This window comes from Trichosurus vulpecula, chromosome 2 (assembly GCF_011100635.1).
Source record: "Trichosurus vulpecula isolate mTriVul1 chromosome 2, mTriVul1.pri, whole genome shotgun sequence".
Lineage (NCBI taxonomy): Eukaryota > Metazoa > Chordata > Mammalia > Diprotodontia > Phalangeridae > Trichosurus > Trichosurus vulpecula.
This window is the reverse complement of record NC_050574.1, coordinates 430842434-430867807: the sequence shown is the minus strand read 5'-3', so window position 1 is coordinate 430867807 and position 25374 is coordinate 430842434. Positions and strand designations below refer to the sequence as shown.

Genomic DNA, 25374 nt, shown 5'->3' with positions numbered 1-25374 from the left:
TTTTTGTGTGTGTGACAATTTGCTAATCTGATGATCATGAAGTGGAATCTCAGAGTTGTTTTAATGTTTATTTCACTACTTATGAGTAGTTTGGAGCATTTTTCCACATGACTATTGATAGGTTGAGTACTTTCTCAATTTCTGAGAATAATTTGTGAAGTGTAGGTTTTAATTGTTCTTTAAAAGTTTGATAAAATTTTCCTATGAAGACCAGGACCCTATTTCTCCCCGCCCCTCCCCCCCAGTATTTCTTTTACAACTCATATTATTTCTTTTTCTGAGACTGGATTACTTAAGAACTCTATCTGGTCTTCTGTCCATTTACATATATTGTGTTTTTACATGGTATTCCTCTGTTTATTTTGTGTTTTAAATTTTGTTAGTATATACTTTTATATAATAGGTTCTGATTATCTATTTTATTTTTTCTGTTTTCCTTGTGATTTCACCTTGCTTATTTGACATTTTATTGATTCGATTTTCTTCCTTCTTTTTAATCAGAGCAGCTAAAAGCTTATCAATTTCTTTAATCTTTTTGAAAAAAATAACCAGCTTTTAGTTTTATTCTTCTTTTCCATATTTTTTTGTTTCTGGCTTATCTATTTCTCCTCTAATTATTAATATCTCTTCTTTTCTACTTATTTTAGGTTTGTTTATATGTTGGCTTTCTAATTTTTTAAATGCATATTCAGCTCATTAATCCTCTCTTTTTTTCTATTTTATTACTCTATGTACGCAATAGAAATTTGAGGATGTTGTTTCATCATTATAACTTTCTTTCACATAATTATCAACAGTTTCCATGATTTGTTTTTGGACCCACTCATTATTCAGGATTTCATTGTCAAGTTTCCATTTGAGTCTATGTTTTTCATTTGTGTTTCCTGAAAAATTGATTCTTCTTATTGTTTTATAGTTTGCAAAGGATGTGTTTTACTATTTCTGCCTTTTTACATTTGTTTGCAATATCTCTGTGCCCTAATTCATGGCCAATTTTTGTAAAGTTCCATATCATGCTGAGAAATATGTATATTCTTTTGCAGTTCTTTTTAGAAGATAGAATAAGGCTTTTAACACTAGTTTCTCATCAATTCACTCAGTCCTATATTTTCCCTTTCTTTTATCTTTTTGTTGGACATGGTCAAAACTGAAATTGCAGCTCTTCCTTTTTTGTATTCTCTTGCTGCATGGTAAATTTATTTTTCTAGCCCCTCAGTTTCATGCTGTGTATGTCTTTGTTTTTCAAATGTGTTTCTTATAAGAAACAGATATTTTTTAAAAGCTCATTACTCCCACCAGCTTTCTTTTTCCTCACCCAAATCCCCCTCTCCTGTTTGTTATCCCTTTCCTCTTGGAATTTTGCTTAGTAGGTCTCATTTCTTGCCTGCTTTTATCTAGTTATTCAATTGCTGCCTCCCCTTTATTTTCTCTCAGTCAATGAGAACCCTCCTCTTCCTCTCCTCCCTTTCAACTAGTCCTGTTTATTAGTTTTTAAAATTGTTTTTTTATACCACTAATCAGAGAGGATTTCTCTCCCTTACTCTTTTAAGTATCCATTCTCCCTTTCTGTTTACTCTAGACCAGAGGTGGGGAACCTGTGGCCTTGAAGCAACATGTGACCTTCTAGGTCCTCAAGTGCAGCCCTTTGTCTGAATCCAAACTTCACAGAACAAATCCCCTTAATAAAAGGATTTGTTCTGCAAAACTTGGACTTAGTCAAAGGCTGCACCCAAGGACCTAGAAGGCCACGTGTGGCCTCGAGGCCACAAGTTCCCCACTCCTGCTCTAGACCTCTCTTCTCTGCATTTCTTATGGTATCAAAATTTCTGAGATACCCATTCTGGGTTCTTCCCTCTATGCAGTTTTTGTCACTGCTTTGTTGAGTTTCCTCCTTAGCTTCTTTTCCATTGTATTTCACTCTTAGAAAATAGTCAGTTACTACAGAATATAGAGAGGATGCTTATTCATAGCAATACCATCTCCCTCCCATGTTCCTGATCATGCAGCTCACTTCTCCAGGCCCTAAGGAGGTCCAACATTACTCCCCTTCCCATCAAGGCAGGCAAGCCATAGGATTTCTCCAAGCATCAGACCCCACAGGCAGCACCTGGAGTAAGGTCCCAATCTCCCTTGACAGAACATTTTTCTTTACCCACAGAAGCATTAATAAGTGTCAACCCCTCCCACCACTAAGTTAAGGCTTTACTCTTCCCCTCTCCCTGCTTAAGTATCTTCCTTCACCTCCTCACCTGCAGGCTGTCTTTGTCTTGAGAGACCACAGGAGTCCCCTTCTTTTCATTGCTAGCCCTTAACTTGACCAAGGCACATCACGTGCTTCCTTCCATCTGCCTTCTTCACTCCAGCCTCCCATTTTGTAATTAATCCCATAAAAAATTGATTGGTGGGGTGCCATGAGGTTTAATCCATAGTGTCTCAGGCCCTTTTCAGAAAACTGCCATCACTTCTACCTGACTTTCACCTGCACCTGTTTCTTTGTGTATTTTTAGAAAGAAGTCTCATTTTGATCTCTCTACTGTCACTCTGTTGCTATTGCTGTCCTTGGCTTCTGCATTTTTCACCCCTTTGCATTTCTGTCATCTGGAGTTTTCAAGAGGCAAATAATTTCTTCAGGTCTGATTTTCTTTCTAAGAATGTTTCAATTGCCTCTCTATTATTGAATATTCATATCTTGTCATTTATGCTTAAGCTCAGATTTGCAATTAGTAACTTTGGACTACATCTTGAGATCCATTGCTCTTCACAATACATTATTACAGTCCCTTCGGTATTTTTTGGTGGCTGTACAACATTACTGTGTTACTCAAATTTTTTTTTCCTTTATAGTTAAAGGTCTTTCTCCTGGTTGCCTACAGAATTTATTGTTTTTCAATGGAATTGTTAAATGTAGCCACTATGTATCTTTGTGTTTGCAGTCTTGGGTTTTTTCTGGAGGTGATTGTGTTGGTAATCAAAATGGGCTCTTAGCACTTAGTTCAACCAAGTGCACTTGAAGAGTTTGGCCTTTGTTTCCTTGATTAGATTAGGAGTCCTTGGTGGCCTCCTTGCCTCAGGGGAGGGCCTAGTTTACACATGAGTTTGAGTGACATGTTTGGGACATCAGAGGCTTTTAGACCATGTGGGTTTAAGTCACCTCTTTGTGACAATTCTAGGTCACGTGGGTAAGTTGCTGTGACGATTATAGGTCACGTGGGTGAGTCGCATGTGTAACTCACCCTGGACCCTGAAAAAGATATAAAACCAGGGGTTGGCTTTCTCATCTTCGGAGCTCTTACCCACAGCAGTGGTAGCGCACATGACTCTGGGCCAGCCTTTGTTATGAGCTCCCCGGCTGAAACTAGATGTTGGTAACTATGAATCTGTATTTGGCCTGTTTGTCCATGTTTGTAATTTGTTTGTATTTGCTCCGAAGTTCAGGGTGCTGGCTTGTTCCCCTGAACTAAGTGAATGGTATTTGTATGCTGAATTAAAGTAAACTTATCAACCCCTTACTAAAGCAGATCAAAAGAACCTGGGCTTATATAGGAATACAAGCCATTCCCCAATTGAGAAATGGTCAAAGGATATGAACAGGCAGTTTTCAGAGGAAGAAATTAAAGCTATCTATAGGCATATGAAGAAATGCTCTGGATTAGAGAAATGCAAATCAAAACAACTCTTAGATACCACATCTCTCCTGTCAGATTGGCTAAAATAACAAAACAAGAGGATGACAAATGCTGGAGAGGATGTGGGAAAATTGGAACATTGCTACATTGCTGGTGGAGTTGTGAGCTGATCCAGCCATTTTGGAGAGCAATTTGGAACTATGCCCAAAGGGCTATAAAAATGTTCATACCCTTTGACCCAGAAATACCACTTCTAGGGTTGTATCCCAAAGAAATCACACAAGCGGGAAAAGGACCCATATGTACAAGGATATTTATAGCGGCTCTTTTTGTGGTAGCCAAGAAATGGAAATCAAAGGGATGCCCATCAATTGGGGAATGGCTGAACAAGCTGTGGTATATGAAGGTAATGGAATACTATTATGCCATAAGAAATGGGGATGATACGGACTTCGTAACAATCTGGAAAAACCTACATGATATAATGCTGAGTGAGCGGAGCAGAGCCAGGAGAACATTGTACACAACCACAGATATATGGATTCTGTGAGGACCAACCCTGACATACTTCACTCTTCTCAGCAATGTAAGGTGCAAGGACAACTCCAGGGGACTCACGATGGAGAATGCTATCTTCATCCAGAGAAAGAACTGTGAAGTTTGAATGCAGATTGAGGCACACTTCATGCTCGCCTTTTTTCTTCTCTTTTGTTTTTGTTTTTGGGTTTTTTTTTTTTGGTTCTGTCTCTTCTTTCTCATGATTCACCCCATTGGTCATAATTCTTTTCCACAACTTGACTAGTGTATAAATTAATTCAATGCGAAGTTATACATGGTAGTTATATGAGATTCCATGCCGTCTTGGGGAGGGAGGTGGGAGGGAGGGGAGAAAATCTGGATCTCAAAATTATGTAGAACCGTGTGTTGTAAACTAAAAATAAAAAAAAATTAATAAAAAAAAAGAACCTGGGCTTTTGCAGTGTGCTGGTAGCGTGCTTGTTGTTGGGCTTGTGTTGGTCCTTCACCCCCACAACAGCTGCTAGCTGGACTGTTGAAACAGTGATCTATGGATTCCCCTGATTGATACTTTATTTCTATATTCAGAAGTTCTGGGTGGTTTTTTCCCTATTATTTTTTGTACTATGACATTAAAGTTTTTTTGACTTGTCATCTTCTTCTGGAAGACCTGTAATCCTTACATTATCTCTACATGTCCCGTCTTTGAAATCAATATATTTTGCTTACATGAAAAACATTTTCTTTTACTATTGTTGTTTTCTGCTTCTCTCAGAATATCCTTCACTTTTTATATTTACATTTCCAATAATTTGTACTCTCTTGTTTCTCTAGTGAGATTTGTTCCTACAGATTCAAGGTTTTCTATTCTGACAGTTATTTCTGTTGTTCAGGTCACAAATTCTGCTCTCACAATTCTCATTTCCCTTTTAAGCCACTTAGGAATAGCATGTTGTGGTTCTGTTGTCCTTAAAATCCAGAAGGGGCTCTTCCTCATTAGGTGTTAAATTGTTTTCACTTATTCTGCTGTATTTATTCATTTAGTACATCTGTATTTTAGTACATCTATATATACAAGCTATATTTTCCTTCTGTCTTCCCTATTGATTTATCTGTTTCTGCGTAAGGTCTTTGGATTTTCTTCCTCTTGAGATCTTTGGTAATTTCAGTCTTTTTCCTCCCTTGTTTTTCCTTATTGCTCACTTTCTGAATACTTTCCCTCCAATAGTGGTTTTCTCCAGGGCTAGATTTCAAAGTGTCACAGGGCTCCTCCTATGCTGGGCAATTTACAGCTCACCAGCCTAGGTATCTGCCCTAAAAGACTTTTGAGAGGAAAGAACTATGTCCATCTTCACGCTGAGCTCTTAGCCTCAGGCTTAGTGGAGTGCCACACAGCCTCTCACACACCACGTCCTGCCCCATTCTTTCTGTCCCACACTCTGGCCTGGTGGTACAAAGCACTGGCATGCTGCTGCAAGCATGGCTTGAATAAAGTTTTACTGTTTGGAGTTTGGATCTACAAATCAGTGGGAGAATTTGGGGGGAGGGTCAGGGTGAAGACTTGAGTTTTATTCCAAACCCAGAAACATGTTATGCCTTGTTCCTTCTGGTCCTCTACTCTTCTGCAGAACTTTGTTGCAGCACAGAGTGCTACCTCTATCCTAGCTATTGTGGCCTCCATAAATTTATACAGTCTGAAGTTTGAATCTTCGTGGCACTGGAAAGAAGGAGGGGAAAGCAGGAAATGGGGTTGTGTTCTTTTCCAGATAATTTGGATAATTGGGGATCTTATTAAGGAGATCTTTTCATATTCTGGGGTTTGTTGTTATTAGCATGTCATCTAAAAATTAGCATCTGGAGGACTTCCCCATTGGCAAAGAATCTTTCTTCCATTTGTATTTTGTGCAGTACATCCATCACAACTGTGGTCAATACCATTGGCAAGAATCCACTCTTTTTTATGTTTTGCCAGGTGTTATTAGGTTATTGACCAAAATTATCTTTGTGGTTGCATTTCCCAAGGAATTTTCTAAGTGTAATGTATGCTTGAGTGACTCCTTGTTGGTAGAGATATTTTTGTTTAGTCTTTAGTTTTAGTGTTTAGTTTAGTGTTTAGTTTTCTTTGTAATCAATCAGATAAGATCTTGTGTTCTCTACCCTTTTCAGTCAGACTGTGGAAATCTGTTGTGTTGTAGAAAATTATTTGCACAAGCCTACTTATTTCCTTTTCAATAAGCATGTCCTTAATATTTGTTTAAGTGTGTTCTGTGTCAGTAACGATGGCTTTTCTTTCAGTTACCTTTTTTTTGGTAATAACATGGCTCATGATTTTTCCTGGTCATAGTGTACTTTCTCCCTTTTATTTAAATACCTTGAATAGTGATCCTTTAATGATTTGAAAATAATGTTGTTTCCACCCATCACAAATTTATACTAAGTGTTTTTGGTTTGGTCCAATTGCTCTTTGAACTGACTTGAAGTGCCACTTTCATTGTACTTTATTATGGCAGTTAGACTCGATGGTCAAAAAAATCATTAGATTAATGCTAGCAGATATGCTGCATCTTTGTCTATTTGTTATCTTCTTTCTAATTTCATCTATAAGTTCTTTTGAGGTTATCTGACCTAGCTGAGTCTCATTCCAATATTTCTGCAGACATATTTTCTTCTCCCCAGCTCTTTGATCTTTATTTTGTGAGATAATACTCCTTGATGGAGGTATTGGATTTGAGTTGAGTCTTAAAGATTGGGTAAGATTTCATTAGGCTGAGAGGAATGAAAAGAAGTATTTTATAAAAGGAAGATGGGATGAAGAAATGCAAAGAGGTGGGGAAGGATATGTTTCAAGAATAGTGAACAAACTTGGCTGAAGCAGAGGGTTGATCTAGTAGAGTTGTAGGAGATATGGCATAAAGGGTGATTTGATGAATGATTATGAAGGAACTTAAATGCTTAACCATGAGAGACTTTATCTTGTAGTTTAGTGGTGTCCTAAGTGAGAATGGCATGGCTTACTCTAAGGGGGACCATGGTCTGACCCCAAGAAATATTAGAACAGAGTGTGAATAGATGGGCAAATGCACCATTAAGGAAATTTCCTCCCTCCCTCCCTCTCCCAGAATATCCATTCCTTGTCCCCCAGATCACCTCATTAATGTGGGAGGTGTCCCTGTGAAAGGTGGGTTCTGTCCTAAGAGACAGTGACTGGTGAGTGTCACCCCTTTCCTTGTTCATTTTGAGTGAGATGGGGTCTCACAGCATGAGTAAAAAGAGGAGAGGAAGGGATGGGCCATGATGATGTGAAGGTAGGACCTCACTGCATTATATTTTCCCCAAACCCACTCCTCTTGGAGACCTCCCTATTTCTACCAAGAGAATTATCTTTTTTTTTACCTGTTTACAACATCAGCATCATCTTTGACTCTTCCCTCTCCCTTACCTCATGTAGCCAATTATTTGACAAATCTTTTTTTTCTACAAGATCTCTTATATCCCTCCTCATCTCTCTATGCTCACAGCCACCACCCTAGTTGAGGATCTCATTACCTTTTACCTGGACTATTTCAATAGCTTTCTAATTAGTCTCCTTGTGTCAACTCTGTCATCTCTTCAGTTCATCCTCTTCACAGCTGACAAAATGATTTTGCAAAGCTTAGATCTGAACATACTAAATTAGACAGATTGCAGTGTATTCTTATGCTAAAGGTGAGGCTTGAATCCAGAATTCTCTGGTTCAGAGACTGGTTCTTGATTGATACACTATGCTGCTTCTTGCAGTTGTTTTATAGAAAGCAAATTAATGCTGTAAATTAAAATACTTGTGCTAATTTTATAAACAAAGTTTTTTTCTTAATTTTAATTGCATTTTATGTACACACAGATTAATATACCATAAAGGGTAACATTCATCCTGTACTTGCCTTTTAACAAATGGTTTATATTTCTAGTTTCATAGCATTTAAATGACTACAGAATATAATGGTAGTGGGCCAAGTTCACTTTATGAAACTGTTTACATAATTGGTACTGTTCTTGTCTGTGGTCAACAGGACTTGAACTTCTCATATCTATTTATAAGATAAAGAAGCCTATTAGATTTCACCCACTTCAGTCTTTTTACCATTAAAAGAATAACCTGAGCATGTTTTCTGGGTGAAACAACTCAATTTTTTTCTTTTAAAATATGTTTTTGATGCTTTTTTTCTTTATAGCAAAGTCATTTCTAGAAATGAAACTTACCTATTTCTAGACTGAAACATCATTTTAAATACTGCTTTTATTCCCATAATTTACTTCTATCTCATCTTCATTGCTGAATATCTTCATTCCCACTTCTTAGCTAGTGAGCCATCCTTAGTTAAAAAAAATGTAAAAAAGAGGAGACAAGCAGTTTAGTAGAACTAACAAATACATTAACCATGTTTTACAGTAAATGTAATATTTCATACCTATAGCAGCCTATATGTAAAGAAGAGAATTGAATTTTCTAACTTTTTTTGAGGTCAAGCTTGGTCCTTATAATTGCTGGAACATTCAGTTTAATTTTATTTGAATTCTCTCTTTTAACAAAGAAACATAATCATGGAAAAATTATTTCAATTTTATTGAATACAAAGCATGATTGATTTATGTGTACAACATTTTGCCCTATGAATACCAAATATATACCAATTAAGTTTCAATTTATTCATCCTTTGCAAGAACAATCACTATATTTTAAATACTCAACAGTTGGGCTTCTTCGGGGAGATCTTTTCGTTGTACATTGTTGTAGACACTGGGTATATTGTTCTTTTGAGTCTACATGTTGTGCTCTGTTGATGTGTGCAAAGTTTCCTGGGTTGCTCTGAATTCCTCATATTCATATTTTCTGACTGTGCAATAATATACTTCTGCATTCACATCACATAATTTTTCAGGTATTGCCCAGGTGATGGTCATCTACTTTGCTTTCAGTTCTTTGAGATTACAGGCTGCTTCCAGGTATTTGGTAAATGTATTGGATATTTAAAAGTTGGTTATATGTTGGTTTTCATTTTTGATTTTATTGGAGGATATACCCAATTAACAGAACTACTAGGTCAAAGACAGCTTAGGCACTTTTCTTAGATAATACCAAATTACCATCTAGAATATAGAGACTGGCTCAAAGCTTCACTTCATAATATGCTTGCCTTCCTATAGCTTTTGCAACTTTGCTTGCATTTTTGTTATGTTTAGCAATTTATACAGTATGAGGCAAAACAGTTATTTCAATTTGAATTTTTCTTCTTAATAATTGTTTGGGAGATATTTTCATATCACTTAGAATTTGCATTTTTTTTTGAAAATGGCTTAAATGGAAGGCGAGCCGAGATGGCGGCTGGAAAGCAGGGACTTGCATAAGCTCCCTGCCAGATCCCTCCAAAAACCTATAAAAAATGACTCTGAAAAAATTCTAGAACTACAGAACCCACAAAATAACAGAGGGAAGTAGGGATCCAGCCCAGGACAGCCTGGATGGTGGCTGGATGAGGTCTATCAGGCATGGAGAGGAGGGGAGCTGAGGGGAGTGGAGCTCAGTGTGGGCGGTGGCAGGACCAACCAGACCAGGAGCTGGGCAGAACAGGCCCTAGAGCCCTGAATCAGTGAGTTGTGGCAGTTACCAGACTTCTCAACCCACAAACACCAAAGACAACAGAGAAGGTTAGTGGGAAAAGCTGTGGGGGAGTGAAAAGAGTTCGCCATTCAGCCCCCAACCTGGGACAGCAGGGGTGGTGCAGCTACAGAGCCACAGCTGTGGTTGTTTCTGGCCCCAGGCCCTCCTGGTGGGAGGAATTAAATGGTGGAACAGAGCAGGAGTGCAGAGCCTGCTTAAGATTTGCATCAGTCCGAGTTGGCAGTTCTTGGGGAAGGAGGAGTGCTGGTGTGGCAGAGATGGCTGTATAGAAATAGCTCTGAAATCAACAGCATATCCCCTCAAGCTTGGAACAAAGTACTCTTTGCTCTACAAGAAGTCATACCCCGACGAAAAACTCAAGGGTCAAGTAAGTTGGCTGGGAACATGGCCAGGCAGCAAAAACAGACTCAGATTCAGTCTCAGACTTTGGAATCTTTCTTGGTGACAAAGAAGACCAAAACATACAGCCAGAAGAAGTCAACATAGTCAAAGAGCCTACATCAAAAGCCAAGAAAAACATGAACTGGTCTCAGGTCATGGAAGAGCTCAAAAAGGATTTGGAAAAGCAAGTTAGAGAAGTAAAGGAAAAATTGGGAAGAGAAATGAGAATGATGCAAGAAAACCATGAAAAACAAGTCAATGACTTGCTAAAGGAGACCCAAAAAAATACTGAAAAATACACTGAAGAAAACAACACCTTAAAAAATAGACTAACTCAAATACCAAAAGAGCTCCAAAAAGCCAATGAGAAGAAGAATGCCTTGAAAGGCAGAATTAGCTAAATGGAAAAGGAGGTCCAAAAGACCACTGAAGAAAATACTACCTTAAAAATTAGATTGGAGCAAGTAGAAGCTACTGACTTGATGAGAAATCAAGATATTATAAAACAGAACCAAAGGAATGAAAAAGTGGAAGACAATGTAAAATATCTCATTGGAAAAACCACTGACCTGGAAAATAGATCCAGGAGAGATAATTTAAAAATTATTGGACTACCTGAAAGCCATGATCAAAAAAAGAGCCTAGATATCATATTTCAAGAAATCATCAAGGAGAACTGCCCTGATATTCTAGAGCCAGAGGGCAAAATAGAAATTGAAAAAATCCACCGATCGCCTCCTCAAATAGATCCCAAAAAGAAAACTCCTAGGAATATTGTTGCCAAATTCCAGAGCCCCTAGGTCAAGGAGAAAGTACTGCAAGCTGCCAGAAAGAAACAATTTGAGTATTGTGGAAAAACATTCTGGATAACACAGGATCTAGCAGCTTCTACATTAAGGGATCAAAGGGCTTGGAATATGATATTGTGGAGATCCATGGAGCTAGGATTAAAACCAAGAATCACCTACCCAGCAAAACTGAGTATCATGCTCCAAGGCAAAATATGGATTTTCAATAAAATAGAGGACTTTCAGGCTTTCTCAGTGAAAAGACCAGAGCTGAATAGAAAATTTGGCTTTCAGACACGAGAATCAAGAGAAGCATGAAAAGGTAAACAAGAAAGAGAATTCATAAGGGACTTACTAAAGTTGAACTGTTTTGTTTACATTCCTACATGGAAAGATGATGTGTATGATTCATGAGACCTCAGTATCATAGTAGCTGAAAGGAGTATTCATATATACTTATACATATAAATATATATGTATGTCTATATATGTATATGTGTAGGTGCATACATATATACATATGTATGTATATATGTAGGTGTGTGTATATATATAGGTGTGTGTATATATATATATGTATATATGTGTGTATATATATATATGTATATATATATATATATATATATATATATATATATATAGACAGAGGGCACAGGGTGAGTTGAATATGAAGGGATGATAGCTAAAAAAATAAAATCAAATTAAGGGATAAGAGAGGAATATGTTGAGAGAGGGAGAAAGGGAGAGATAGAATGGGGTAACTTATCTTCCATAAAAGTGGCAAGAAAAAGCAGTTCTGTAGGAAGGGAAGAGGGGGCAGGTGAGGAGGAATGAGTAAATCTTGCTCTCATCAGATTTGACCTGAGGAGGGAATACCATACACATTCAATTGGGTATCTTACCCCACAGGAAAGGAGGAAGAAGATAAAAAGGGGTGATGATAGAAGGGAGGGCAGACAGGGGGATGAGGTAATCAAAAACAAACACTTTTGAAAAAGGACAGGGTCAAGGGAGAAAATTCAATAAAGGGGGATAGGTTAGGAAGGAGAAAAAATATAGTTAATCTTTCACAACATGAGTATTGTGGAAGGGTTTTTCATAACAATATGCATGTGGCCTATGTTGAATTGCTTGCCTTCTTAGGGAGGGTGGGTGGGGAGGGAAGAGGAGAGAGAATTTGGAACTCAAAGTTTTAAAAACAGATGTTCAAAAACAAACAAAAAAAAGTTTTTGCGTGCAACTAGGAAATAAGATACACAGGCAATGGGGCATAGAAATTTATCTTGCCCTACAAGAGAAGAAAGCAAAGGGTGATGGGAGGGGAGTGGGGTGACAGATGGGAGGGCTGACTGGGGAATGGGCAACCAGAATATACACCATCTTGGAGTGGGTGGGAGAGTAGAAATAGGGAAAAAATTCATAATTCAAACTCTTGTGAAAATCAGTGCTGAAAACTAAATACATTAAATAAATTAAATTTAAAGAAAAATTTTTAAAAAAGAACCAGAAAAAAACAAAACAAAACAGTTGTCCTATAATAAACTAGAAAGGGAACCAACAGAAAAAAAGAAATAAAAATGGCTTAAATCCTTTAGCCTTTTATCCATTGGAAAATGGGTATTGGTATTACCCATCTGGGTTAATTCCCTGTGTGTCTTGGTTATCAGACTTTTACAGATGACATTTATACAAATATCTTCCCACTTTAAATTTTCTGTTATTCTACCTGCATTGATTTTATTCAGTGAAAAACCTTTGAAAATTTCATCTAGTTGAAATAATCTTTTTTTGAAATCTTTTATGATTTTCTCTATCAGTTGTAATTTCATTAAGAATTCTCCCCTTAAGGGTCATAGTTGTGAAAGGTAGGTCCTCCTATTTTTTTCTAATTTTATGATATGATCTTTTATATTCCATTCACATAATTATTTGGAATTATTGAAGTTTATTTTGTAAAATGTTAGTTTAAACCTAATTCCAGTCAAAGTGTCATACTACTTTCTTAAATTTTTGAAAAAATGGGAAACTTTTCCCCAATACTTCATGTTCATGTGTATATCAAATATTGTACTACTGTTTCTGGATTAATTTTGCATCTTGCTAATGAGTATATTCTGTGGTTCTAGTTCTATGACTTTTTAAAGACCAGTACCAGATGGTTTTAATCATTACTGCTTTATTGCACTGTCTCCAGTCTGGTAATGCTATACCTCCTTTAAGTCATAATTTTTCTCATTCTTTCCTTTTAGCTCCTCTAAATGAAGTTTATTTTTGTTTTGTCTAATTTTGTTAAGTATCATTTTTAAAAGTAATTTTATTGATAGAGCACTAATTTTACAAATTAATTTATGCAGTAATAACTAAAATTTATATATTAATTAAGAGTTTGTAAAACTCTTTATACATATTGTCTCATTTGATCCTCACAACAACTCTGTTACATAGGTTCTATTATTATCCCCACTTTATAGTTGAGGAAACAGGCAGAGGGGAAGTGACTTGCCCATGCTTACACAGCTAGAAAGTGTCTGAGGCTGGTTTTAAACTCAGGTCTTTCTGAATCTAGGCCCAGTGCTCTATCCACTGCATAATTCAACTATCTCTCTTTATTATATTGTAATACTTGCATTTATATAAATTTTGTGTGTGACTTGTCAAGTTAAATCCTAGGTACTTTATGCAATTTGTAGTTATTTCAAAAAAAATTCTCTTATTTTTCTTACCTAATTTTTATTAGTACTGTAAATAAATGATGATAATTTTTTTCTGGATTCACTTTCTATCTTGCTACTTTACTGAAGCTATTCATTGTCTAAAATAGTTTCTTTATTCTTTATCTGAGGTTTTCTAAGCACAAACTCATGTCATGTACAAATAGGTTCTTTGAGATTACAGGCTGCTTCCATGAATATTTTGGTGTCTTCTTTGCTTATACTTTTGTTTTTGATTTTGTTCTTTTCTAAATAGCAGCATTTAAAAAACTATCGCATGATGGTAGGAAGGGGAAGTATCTTTGCTTTAGCTGTTTTTGTTCTGAGAAATCTTCTAGTGCTTCTCCATTGAACATAGTGCTAAGTCTTGGTTTTTGACATATGCTTTTATGTCAGATTAGATAGGGATCCTTTCATGCTTATGCTTTAGAGGTCTTTAAAACAAAATAAATTAATATATTATCATGAACTTTTCCCCCCAAAATAGTCAATTTTAGTTATTTTTGTTTATATGATTATGTTGTGTTTTCCTAATGTTGAACCATCTTTACATCCCTACTTTGAACACAACTTGGTCATAGTGAATTATTTTCTGTATATTTTGCTATCATTTTATTTAAAGATTTTATTTACATTTGCACCAACAATCAGTTACAGTTCTCATTCTCTTGTTTGTCTTTCCATAGTTTGAGTTTTGACACCATATCTATCTCATATCTCATCTTATGGTTCTTTCTTTCTCTAGTTTTCATAAAATAGGCATCGAATGATCCTTACATATTGCGCAGAATCCACTAATAAAGCCATAGAAAATTTTTTTGGTCAATTTATTTATGACCTGCTAATTTTTTTTGAGATCATGTTGCTAGACTTCTCTTTTATGACTTGTTAGTTTGGACATATTTTTGGAGCTATTTATCTAATTCCTATGAATACTCAGTCTTGTTGCCTCAGAATTTTATACAATTATTTTTGATAATTTTCTTTGTTTTTCCTTGATGGTTTTGATTTGCTTTGATCATTTTTAAAAATCATACAACTTGTTTTTTCTTTCATTTTCTTGACCATTTTCTAACTTTTTTCAGTTTTTCAAAAATCAGTTTTAAGTTTTGTTTGCAAGTTTCACTTTTTAATTTTCATATTTATTTAATTCACCTCAAATTTTAAAGAGTTCTTTTGCACTTATTTGTAGTCGCCAATTCATTCGTTCATTTATTTTTCTAGTCTTTTACATTGCATGCTCAGTTCATTGATTTTCCCATTCCAATATTGTTCATATAAGTTTTTAGACAGATTTAATTCTATGGATTTATTTAGTTGTGTTCTATAAATTTTTGCATGTTATCTCATTGTTAACATTATTTAAAAACTATTGTTTCCATGATTTATTCTTTTCCCCACTAATTTTCATATTAATACTTAGTTTTCATTTCGGTTTATTTTATTTGCATACATTTCCTTTTAAAAATTGCCTTATAAACTGGTATTATGGTTTGTAAAGTTGCATTTGTTATTTACACCTTTAATGTTTGTTCATGATTCTTTTATTCATTAGCACATGATCAGTTTTTGTAAAGATACTACAACATGCTGGGAGATGGTTGTAATCTTAAATATCCCCATGAAGAAGTCACTAAGATGAGATAAATCAATATTTTTTCTTTTGAATCTTGTATTTATATATTTTAAAGAATGGAACATTGAAGTATCCTACTACTATCTTTTTATTATCATGTCTTTTTCCCAATTTGACTACTTTTATTTTAAAGAAACTGAGATGTGCCATTAATATATTCTTATTTTTTCACTGTCTAGGTTGCCTTAAGCATAATATTTGTCTCTATTTATGTGAACAATTTTGTATTGTTGCCTTATTTGAAATAGTCATCTAGTCAATCAACAAGCCTTTACTGAGTACCTATTATATGCCAGACATTGGGGATAAAAATATAAAGACTGAAACAATCTCTACCTTCAATGAACTTATATTCTAATGAGGGAGACAAGTACAATCAAAATTGCAACTCCCATTTAAAAGTTACCTGAGGCATGATAGATTTTGTTTTCTCTTCATTTAGCCTCTGTACATTCCTGAATGTCTAAGAAATGTCTTAAATACCTCTCATGTGGGTTGTAAATTATTAGTTTTTTAAATCTATCTTTTCTCTTTCTTTATGAATTTAATCCATTCACATTTAGAGTTATGATTATAAAGGTTAATATTTTCCTTTAAACTTTCCAGTGGAGTTTGTTACAAAATCTCTATCTCACCTCTTCCTACCCTTGAGATGCTTCCAGAATATTTTCTTTTTGCATCCTCACCCTTCCTTCTGAGAACTGCTTGTTAACACATTAACATTATTCTCCTCCTGCTCCACAGGCAATGGGGAGAAATTCAAAAGCTTCTTGTCTAACTCTTGTCAAGTTCTGATTAGATTTTTCTTGGCCTTCCCTGTCCCATCCTCTTTTTTCCCCACATGAGAAATTCTTTTGTGTTCTACCACAACCAATAATATTAAATTGCTAATGAGAGAATGTGATTTTTGTTCCTGAAGTATTAAATTACTCTTTTGTGCCTTCCTGAATTTTCCCCTTATATCTTATGCACCTTTAGTTATTTTATTTTTGCCCTCATTGGCTTCTCAATGTATGTCAGTTAATTTTTGAGGTTTTTTTTTTACATATCATATGACAAAGTCTCCCCTCATTCAGAATTGAGAATTCACACATTCAGAATCTTGTCTAACTCTAGCTGAATGAAAGCAATTATTTCATTTCTTACTTTTTCCAGTACTATGTGAAAGCATTTTTCTTTTGTTTGCTCAGTTTCCTTGTTGAATACCAAGCTTAGTTCACAATTCTTTTGAAGGAGTAATTAAAATCACTTCTTTCTGCTGGTTTTGAATTATTTTCACTGATCCTTATCCTCAGCTTTGCAAGGTTTTTGAGGAAAGGAATCAATCTTCTTTGCTTGTCAGAATATTATATTCCAGTTTTCTTCTGACTTATTGTGCCTAAGGAATAATCCATTTCTATTCTGACTGATTTTTTTTGTTGGAATGTGAAAGGTTTTTCTCTGTCTTTAGAATTTATTGTTTTATTTGCATCTAATTGTATTTCTGTTTAATTATGATGTTTGTTGGTTAAAATTTGTGTTCTCTTGGTATTCTGTGGACTCTGTACTTTTTTAATCTTCTTTCAGTATTTCTAGATAATTTTCCTATTTAGACTTCCTGAAGTGGGTCATTTAGGTTTTCTTCTTGATGATATATATTTTTGAAGACCTACAATCTTTATATTGCCACATTGCATCCCATTTTTGAGTTCAGAACTCTTATTTTGTGACACTTTCATGTGTTCTTATACCATTGTACTTTTATTTGGTGGATTGATTATGATGGACAGAGTGTGGGACTTGTGCTCAGGAAGATTTGGCTTTGAATGCTACCTCAGCTACTTAATATCATGTGTGACACTAGGCATTAAACTTCACTGTTTTCCACCTCTCAGCTTCAACCTCTGTAAAAACAAGGATAATACTGAGAGGTTTCAGTTGGTTGTGACAGTGAATGCCACGAATTGGTTGCATTATTCAAATTTGCAGTATTTGAAGTTATAACTATACATAAAATATGGTAATTTGTTTCCATCTAATGGAAATTAATAATAAAAATATTAAAAATTGTAATTGATGATTATAGAAAGCAAAATTAAAACAAATTAAAAATCCTGATTTCATACCTATCATATTTATGATATGATAAGAAACATCATTATTTTAAAATATTTTGACAGCATAGACTGAACTGTCTTCTCTTTAAGTCTTCACACAGGTGCTTGTATGTGTAGAGGGTTTTATCCACATTATGGCAACTTTGCATGCTCACATTCTCACACAATGACCCAAGTATAGTTGGATGACTTGGAGCATTATCTAAAAATCAGTGAAGCGATTGTTACAATTTAAATACGATTGTTGTCTTTGCAATATTTTTCAACAGCTGTGCTAAACTAATTTGAAAACCAGCTTTCCAAAACAGTTTTAGTCACCTATTTATTCTTCTTCAATTACTAAAGATCTACAAGTGATTGAGTTTAAGGATTTTAAGACCTATGACCAAGTATTGATTTAAATTTAAAATCCCCTTCTGCATTACCTCTCAATAAAAGTTTTAGATGACCCTTAGACATTTTAAATCCAGGTTGATTTTTTTTCTTTCTCAGAAATGTAAATTTTACAAGACATCTTTTTCCAGAATAACCTTGTTTAAGCCACATTAAAAGTTTGTTGGTCAATGTATTTATCTTCTTCATTTTCTTCAAAATATCAAGATATTTAGCTCCTGCATCCTCACAAACATGGTGTTATGGTAATTAGGGTGGAATTTTTTTGTTTTCTCTTTTAGAACACTAGGGTAATCAAGTACCTTTGGTGAGTCTTGCTTTTCAAATGTAATGGCAAGCAAAGTGGACTTTTTGTTGTCTTTTGTTTCTTTGATAGAATCAAGAGTCTTTGATCTGCTTAAGAAACAAGAAAGCCTAGTTCACATAGGTTTGAGTCACATGATTGTGATGCCCTAAGAACTTGAGAAGGGTACATAAGAACTGAGGTTGGTGTTTTGTTTTGGGGCTCTCACTCACTAGAAGAGTGTCAGGTGATATGACCAGACAAGACTCCAGATAGCCATTGTTCAGAGCCCCCTGGCTTTGAAATCCCAGATGTTGGTGCTTCTTTTTTTAGTAACTATGTGTGTGATATTTTGATCAGACAAAGCCCATCTGTTGATCTGTTTGTAGTTTCTGTTTGTATTTGCTCTGAAGTTCAGGGTGCTGACATTTTCCCCTGAACTAAGTGAATGCTATATGTATGTTTAATTAAACTGAGATTATTAACCCCTTAAAGTTGCTTTCCTTAGAAAATCAGATCAAAGAACCTGTGCTAGTAGCCTTCCTGTGTGCTTTTGTTGTTGGTCTTCCACCCCCACAACAGCTGGTAGCAATATTGTTGTTACACATGGGCCTCCTCTTTAGTAATTTTAACATTTAACATTTAACAATTGAACTAGATGATCTAGCCAACCAATGCTTCCAGTAAAAGTTTCTTCACTGTCTACTTCATTTCTATTATTCTTTTTTTCTGGCTTAAATGAAGTAGAAACTTTTTTCTTAATGGCTTCACTGCTAAGGGGAATGCATTTTTATTCCAATCTTTGATTCCAATCCACACAGCTAACAGATACTCCATTTCTATCACTGTAACACCTCTATTCCTTGTAGTTGTTTGCAAACCACAAATATGTGATACAATTTTGCCATTTAAAAAAATTCATACGTTTTGTAATATTTCATAGTGTGGATTCAAGCATTCAAACATTTGGTTTTACTCTGGACTTACTATAACCATGTTAGTGCCATGACCCAAGTTTACCACAAAGTAACAGAATGATTATAGAAAGCAAAATTTAAAAACATTAAATGACTGGATTTTATACCTAAAAATAAACCTAGACTTATATGCCAAAAACACCATTGATATTGCATTCAATTACATCAAATTACACTGAGTCTTGTTATTATGTTAGAAGAAATTCTAATGTAATGAAAACTCTCTTTTTTCTGTTGGTAGTGTTTCCATCAAAAGTATTCTTCTTTTGTCCATTTTGTTAAGATTTTTTTAAAGACATGGCAAATGTTGGTAACGTGGTATGAAACATCACATCATATCCACATGTAATGATAAGCAAGTGGAAACTGATCACATAGCAGCATGTTAAAACTCGTGACTAGTTTGCATGCAACACAATTGAACTTTGACTTTTATGAAGTAGGACTTAGTATCATTTTATAATTCATACTAACTCAAGTTTTGCATTATTCAAATTCACATTAAATGTGACCTAGCTGTAATAGCGTCTACCTCACATGATTATTGTAAGGATCATATCAAACTACATTATACACATACAAACATATACAGTTATATATGTGTAGGTGTGTGTGAGTGTAACTCACATGTACACACACATCTGCAATGTGTGGCAAACCTTAAATGCTATAGGAATATGAAGTGTAATGTAATATTTTTATTTTGATTGTATTAAATTAATTTTGTTTCTGTCTTTGCACTTTTATATTTCAACTCTTTCGTTCTCCCTTTTCACAGAATCTCGTCTTTTAAAGAATGTCTTTTGTTCTTGATTCTCTACTCTTCAATGTGATTTCTTCTTTAAGCACTTTAATTTCTCTCCTTATTTATTTGATACATAATTGTTTGATTGCTTTTCTGAACCATTTTGGTGATTTTTACTGGTACTGCATTGTCACTTCATGGAATCCTTGCAGGGTTTATTGTAACACCACTTATTTTATTTTCTTTTTGCCTCAGTTTGCTTTTGAGCTTGGCATCAAAGCTCACTTTACTTTGATGTGAAGGGCTTATTCCTTAGTTGTGTTCTCCTCAGTCAGCTCTTGTATATCTTTATCAGTCAGTCTGTCGATTTATACCTCTTTGTGTTCCCACTATGTACTACCCTACACACAATAAATACTCAATGGCTTTTGAAAATACAACATAAATTATAGGGAAACATTTATCCACTTATAGCCATCAATCCCCTTTCTCCTTATTTTCTTCTTTGAAGAATGAAGCGTTTTGTCCATTTTGACTAACTTTTGTATAATTGCTTATTGTTACCCCTTATGGTCTTAACTACTTATCTGAAACTAATTAATATAATTGTTTTTAATTAACATCTTTCTTCCTTCCTTCAATATCTATTTCCAGATAAGCCAACGTGCTTAAATGACTTCAACTTTCTCTTTATGCTAGAGTCCTATTTGCAAGGTTGCTGTGCCTAGGGAAAACAAAGCTTTTTACAATTATCTGTAGTTCTCCTGCTGACACATTACTATGAGTGCTTTTACCTTGGAGTGTCTTGCCCAAAACAAATGTTCTCACACAAAAATATGGGAAAAGGTGATTTACTTTGTTAGAATTTTCTATTAACGAAGATGGGTGCATGAAAACAGCGTCTTACCAGAGCTCTCTCACAACTTCTGTCAGATTCCTATAAAAAAGTGAATTTGAGCAGATTTGAGAGAGTTAGAAACCACAAGCAGTCTGAGCCAGGAGAGCCTGAAAGGCCAAAGGAACGAATCTGTTGGCTTGGAGAGCACTGGGTGTGCGGAGCTGCTCCAGAAGGCACCAAAGCGGAAGCGGTCGGCCAGGAAACCCACGGTGGGAGACAGGCTGGGAGAATGCTGGGTGCCCGAAACCAGCGGAGATCCCCAGGCCTCCCAACACAGGACAGCAGTCTGTGGAAGCAACGAGAGGCAGCGCAACGCCACTGACCGTGAGATACCAACTTCTGAGGCTTGCAGCCCAAATGTATGAAACATGGCTTCTTGAACTTCCGGGAGACATAATGGCCAGGTAAACGGCTCTAATCCCTCCCCTCCCCACCCAGAGAATTCCTTGGGGGGGGGGGGGTAAAAAAACAAAAAACGCTGGAATAGAGGAGACAGAAGTGGGGCTTCAGTGGCCGAGTAGTGGGAATACCTGAGTCCCAGAGGGGCAGAGCCAGCAGGGGTCAACACCAGGAACCCAGAAGTACTCTTGCTCTCCCAGTGGAAGTGCCAGGCACACAGCTCAAACAACAAAGAGCTGAGACCATTGCTGAAGAGCAACAGTGCTGGAGAACAACTCCAGGGGAAGAGGAGATTTCGGGCAGACAGGCTGCCTGCCCCACATCTCAGGAAACTCAAGGCTATAATTCACAAAGCCAACAACTAAACTCACGATCCCCAGAATAAGAAAGCTGGGACAGAGAGCCCTGAGCCCCAAAATAGGAAATTTATTGTAAAGCCAGGAAAAGGCTAACCAACATGAAGAACACACAAAAAAAATGAGGACCATTGATTCTTTTTATGGAGACAGGCAAGATCAAAATACCAATTTGGAAGAGGATAACAATGACACTATACCCACAACTGATACCTCAAAAGGTAGTGTGAACTGGTCTCAAGCCCAGAAAGCATTACTGGAAGAGCTAAAGGAGGATTTTAAAAACTATATTAGGGAGGTGAAAAAAAAAATGGAAAAAATGGAAAAAAAATCCACTGATGAAATCAAGTCCCTATGGTGAAGTGGCTACAGAGATTCAGAATCTAAATAGAGAAAACGACACCCTAAGAGGTAAAATCAACCAATTGGAAAAGGAGACTCAAAAGCAAAATGAAGACAGTAACTCATTAAAAATTAAAGTTGAGCAAGTGGAAGCTAATGACTCTATGAGGCAACAAGAAGTAGTAAAACAAAATGTAAAGAATGAAAAAATAGAAAAAAAAATGTGAAATATCCGATTGGGAAAACAACTGACCTGGAAAACAGATCCAGGAGAGACAATTTAAGAGTTATTGGTCTACCGGAAATCCACGATGAAAAAAAGAGCCTTGACAGTATCTTCAAAGAAATTTACAAAGACAACTGCCCAGAGGTCCTAAAACCAGAAGGCAAAATAGTCATTGAAAGAATTCACTGATCACCCCCTAAAAGAGATCCCAAACTGAAAACTCCAAGAAATATTGTAGCCAAATTTCAGAATTACAAAATCAAGGAGAAAATACAGCAAGCAGCCAAAAAGAAACAACTCAAATATCATGGAACAACAGTCAGGATCATGCAGGATCTTTCAGCTTCCACTTTAAAAGACAGGAGAAACTGGAATATGATATTCCAAAGGGCAAAGGAGCTGGGACTACAAACAAGGATCAACTACCCAGAAAAATTAAGCATAATTTTTCAGGGAAGGAGATGGACATTCAACAAAATAAGGGAATTCCAGACTTTCCTGATGAAAAGGCCAGAACTCAATGGAAAATTTGATTTCCAAATACAAAACGTAAGAGACACATAAAAAGGCAAATGGGGGAAAATGCCCACAAATATTATTAATCAATAAGGGCAAATTATTTGCATCTTTATATAGAATTATATCATCTTATGCAAGTTTTATATGTATACATATATATATATGTCAGTCTTGAGAATGGTACAGCTATTATGACAATTGAAAAGGATACACATAGACTGTGAATGTCTGTATAAAATAACTGATATAAGGATAAAAAACATAATTAAGAGATGTAAAGGGAGGGCTTTGAGGGAAGAGGTAAGGAGGTAGTAGAAAAGGGTAAATTACACCAAAAGAAAAGGCACAAAAACACATTTTAGTAGAGGGAAAGAAGGGAGTGAGAAGAGCAGTATTTGATCTTTACTGTCATCTGATCTGGTTCAAGAAGGGAATAACATACCCTGATGAGTATAGAAATCTAACTTGTCCTACAGGAAGTAGGAGGGGAAAGGGGGAATAAAGGGAGGGGGGTGGTCAGAAGGGAGGGGAGAAGTAGCAAGTGGGAAACGGTAAGACAAGGGAGGGGAATAAAGAGGGAGGGTAAACTGAGGAAGGCGGCAGTCAAAAGCAAAACTTTTTTGAGGAGTGGAGGGGGAAAGGGAGAAATAAAAGCATAAACAGGGGGAAATGGGATGGAGAAAAAGACACAGCTAGAAATCATAACTGTGAATGTGAATGGGATGAACTCTCCCATTAAATGGAAGCAGATAGCAGAATGGATTAAAAACCATAATCCTACAATATGCTGTTTACAAAAAACACATTTGAAACAGGTGGATACACACAGGGTAAATGTAAACGGCTGGAGTAAAATATATTGTGCCTCAGCTAAAGTAAAAAAAGCAGGTGTAGCAATCCTAATCTCAGACAAAGCAAAACTAAAGATAGATTTCATTAAAAGAGATAAAGAAGGACATTACATCCTGCTAAAAGGCACCATAAACAATGAAGCAATATCATTGTTTAACATTTATACACCAAGTGGTATGGCATGCAAATTCTTAGAGGAGAGGTTAAGGGAGTTACAGGAAGAAATAGACAGCAAAACTATAATATTGAGAGACCTCAACCTTCCCCTTTCTGAAATTTATAAATCTAACCTCAAAATAAATAAGAAAGAAGTTAAGGAAGTGAACAGAATTTTAGAAAAGGCAGATACGATAGACTCTGGAGAAAACTGTATAGGGATAAAAAGGAATACACTTTCTTCTCAGCGATGGAATTGACCATGTACTAGGGCATAAAAACCTCACAATCCAGTGCAGAAAGGCAGAAGTAGTCAAAGCATACTTTTCAGATCATGATGCAATAAAAATTATTTGTAATGAAGAACCATGGAAAAATAAGCGAAAAATTAATTGGAACCTAAATAATCTAATTCTAAAGAATGAGTGGGCCAAAGAACAAATCAAAGAAACAATTAATAACTTCATTCAAAAGAATGACAATAATGAGACAACATACCAAAACTTATGGGATGCAGCAAAAGCAGTTCTTAGGGGAAGTTTTATATCTTGAAATGCTTACATGAATAAAATAGGGAAAAAGGAGATCAATGATTTGGGCATACAACTGAAAAAGCTAGAAAAAGAACAAATTTTAAATCCCCAATTAAATACCAAATTAGAAATACTGAAAATCAAAGGAGAGATTAATAAAATTGAAATAAAGAAAACTATTGAATTAATAAATAAAACAAAGAGCTGATTTTATGAAAAAAACAATAAAATTGATAAACCTTTGGTCAATTTGATTTAAAAAAAGAAAGAATTACCTGTATCAAAAATGAAAAGGGTGAGTTCACCTCTAATGAAGAGAAAATCAAAACAATAATTAGGAATTATTTTGCCCAATTGTATGCCCATAAATTTGACAACCTTAAAGATATGGATGAATAAATACAAAAACATAAATTGCCCAGGTTAACAGAAAAGGAAGTAAAATTTCTAAATAACCCCATCTCAGAAAAAGAAATTGAGCAAGCCATCAATGAACTCCCTAGGAAAAAATCTCCAGGGCCAGATGGTTTTACATGTGAATTCTATCAAACTATCTATTCAAAAATAGGTGAAGAAGGAGTCCTACCAAATTCGTTTTATGACACAAATGTGGTACTAATACCCAAACCAGGTAGAGTCAAAACAGAAAGAAAATTATAGACCAATTTCCCTAATGAATATTGACGCAAAATTTTTAAATAAAATATTAGCAAAAAGATTGCAGCAACTTATCATGAGAATAATACACTATGACCAGGTAGGATTTATTCCAGGAATGCAAGGCTGGTTCAATATTAGGAAAACTATTAGCATAATTGGCCATATCAACAACAAAACTAGCAGGAACCATATGATCATCTCAATAGATGCAGAAAAAGCCTTTGACAAAATACAACACCCATTCCTATTAAAAACACTAGAAAGCGTAAGAATAAATGGAGCCTTCCTTAAAATTATAAATAGTATCTACCTAAAACCATCAACAAGCATAATTTGTAATGGGGATAAGCTAGATGCATTCGCAATAAGATCAGGGGTGAAACAAGGATGTCCATTATCACCCTTATTATTCAATTTGGTACTAGAAATGTTAGCTGTAGCAATAAGAGGAGAAAAAGAAATTGAAGGAATTAGAATAGGCAAAGAAGAAGCTAAGTTATCACTCTTTGTGGATGATATGATTATTTACTTAGAGAATCCTAGAGAATCAAGTAAAAAAACTACTTGAAATAATAAACAACTTTAGCAAAGTTGCAGGATATAAAATAAACCCACATAAATC

General features: G+C 35.5%; 1 protein-coding gene across 1 annotated transcript in view; it reads left to right on the top strand.

Moving 5' to 3' along the window:
• Window positions 1-25374, top strand: part of CFAP47 (cilia and flagella associated protein 47) — a 965255-nt gene that overhangs the window by 133275 nt on the left and 806606 nt on the right. The gene's annotated exons all lie outside the window — the stretch shown is intronic.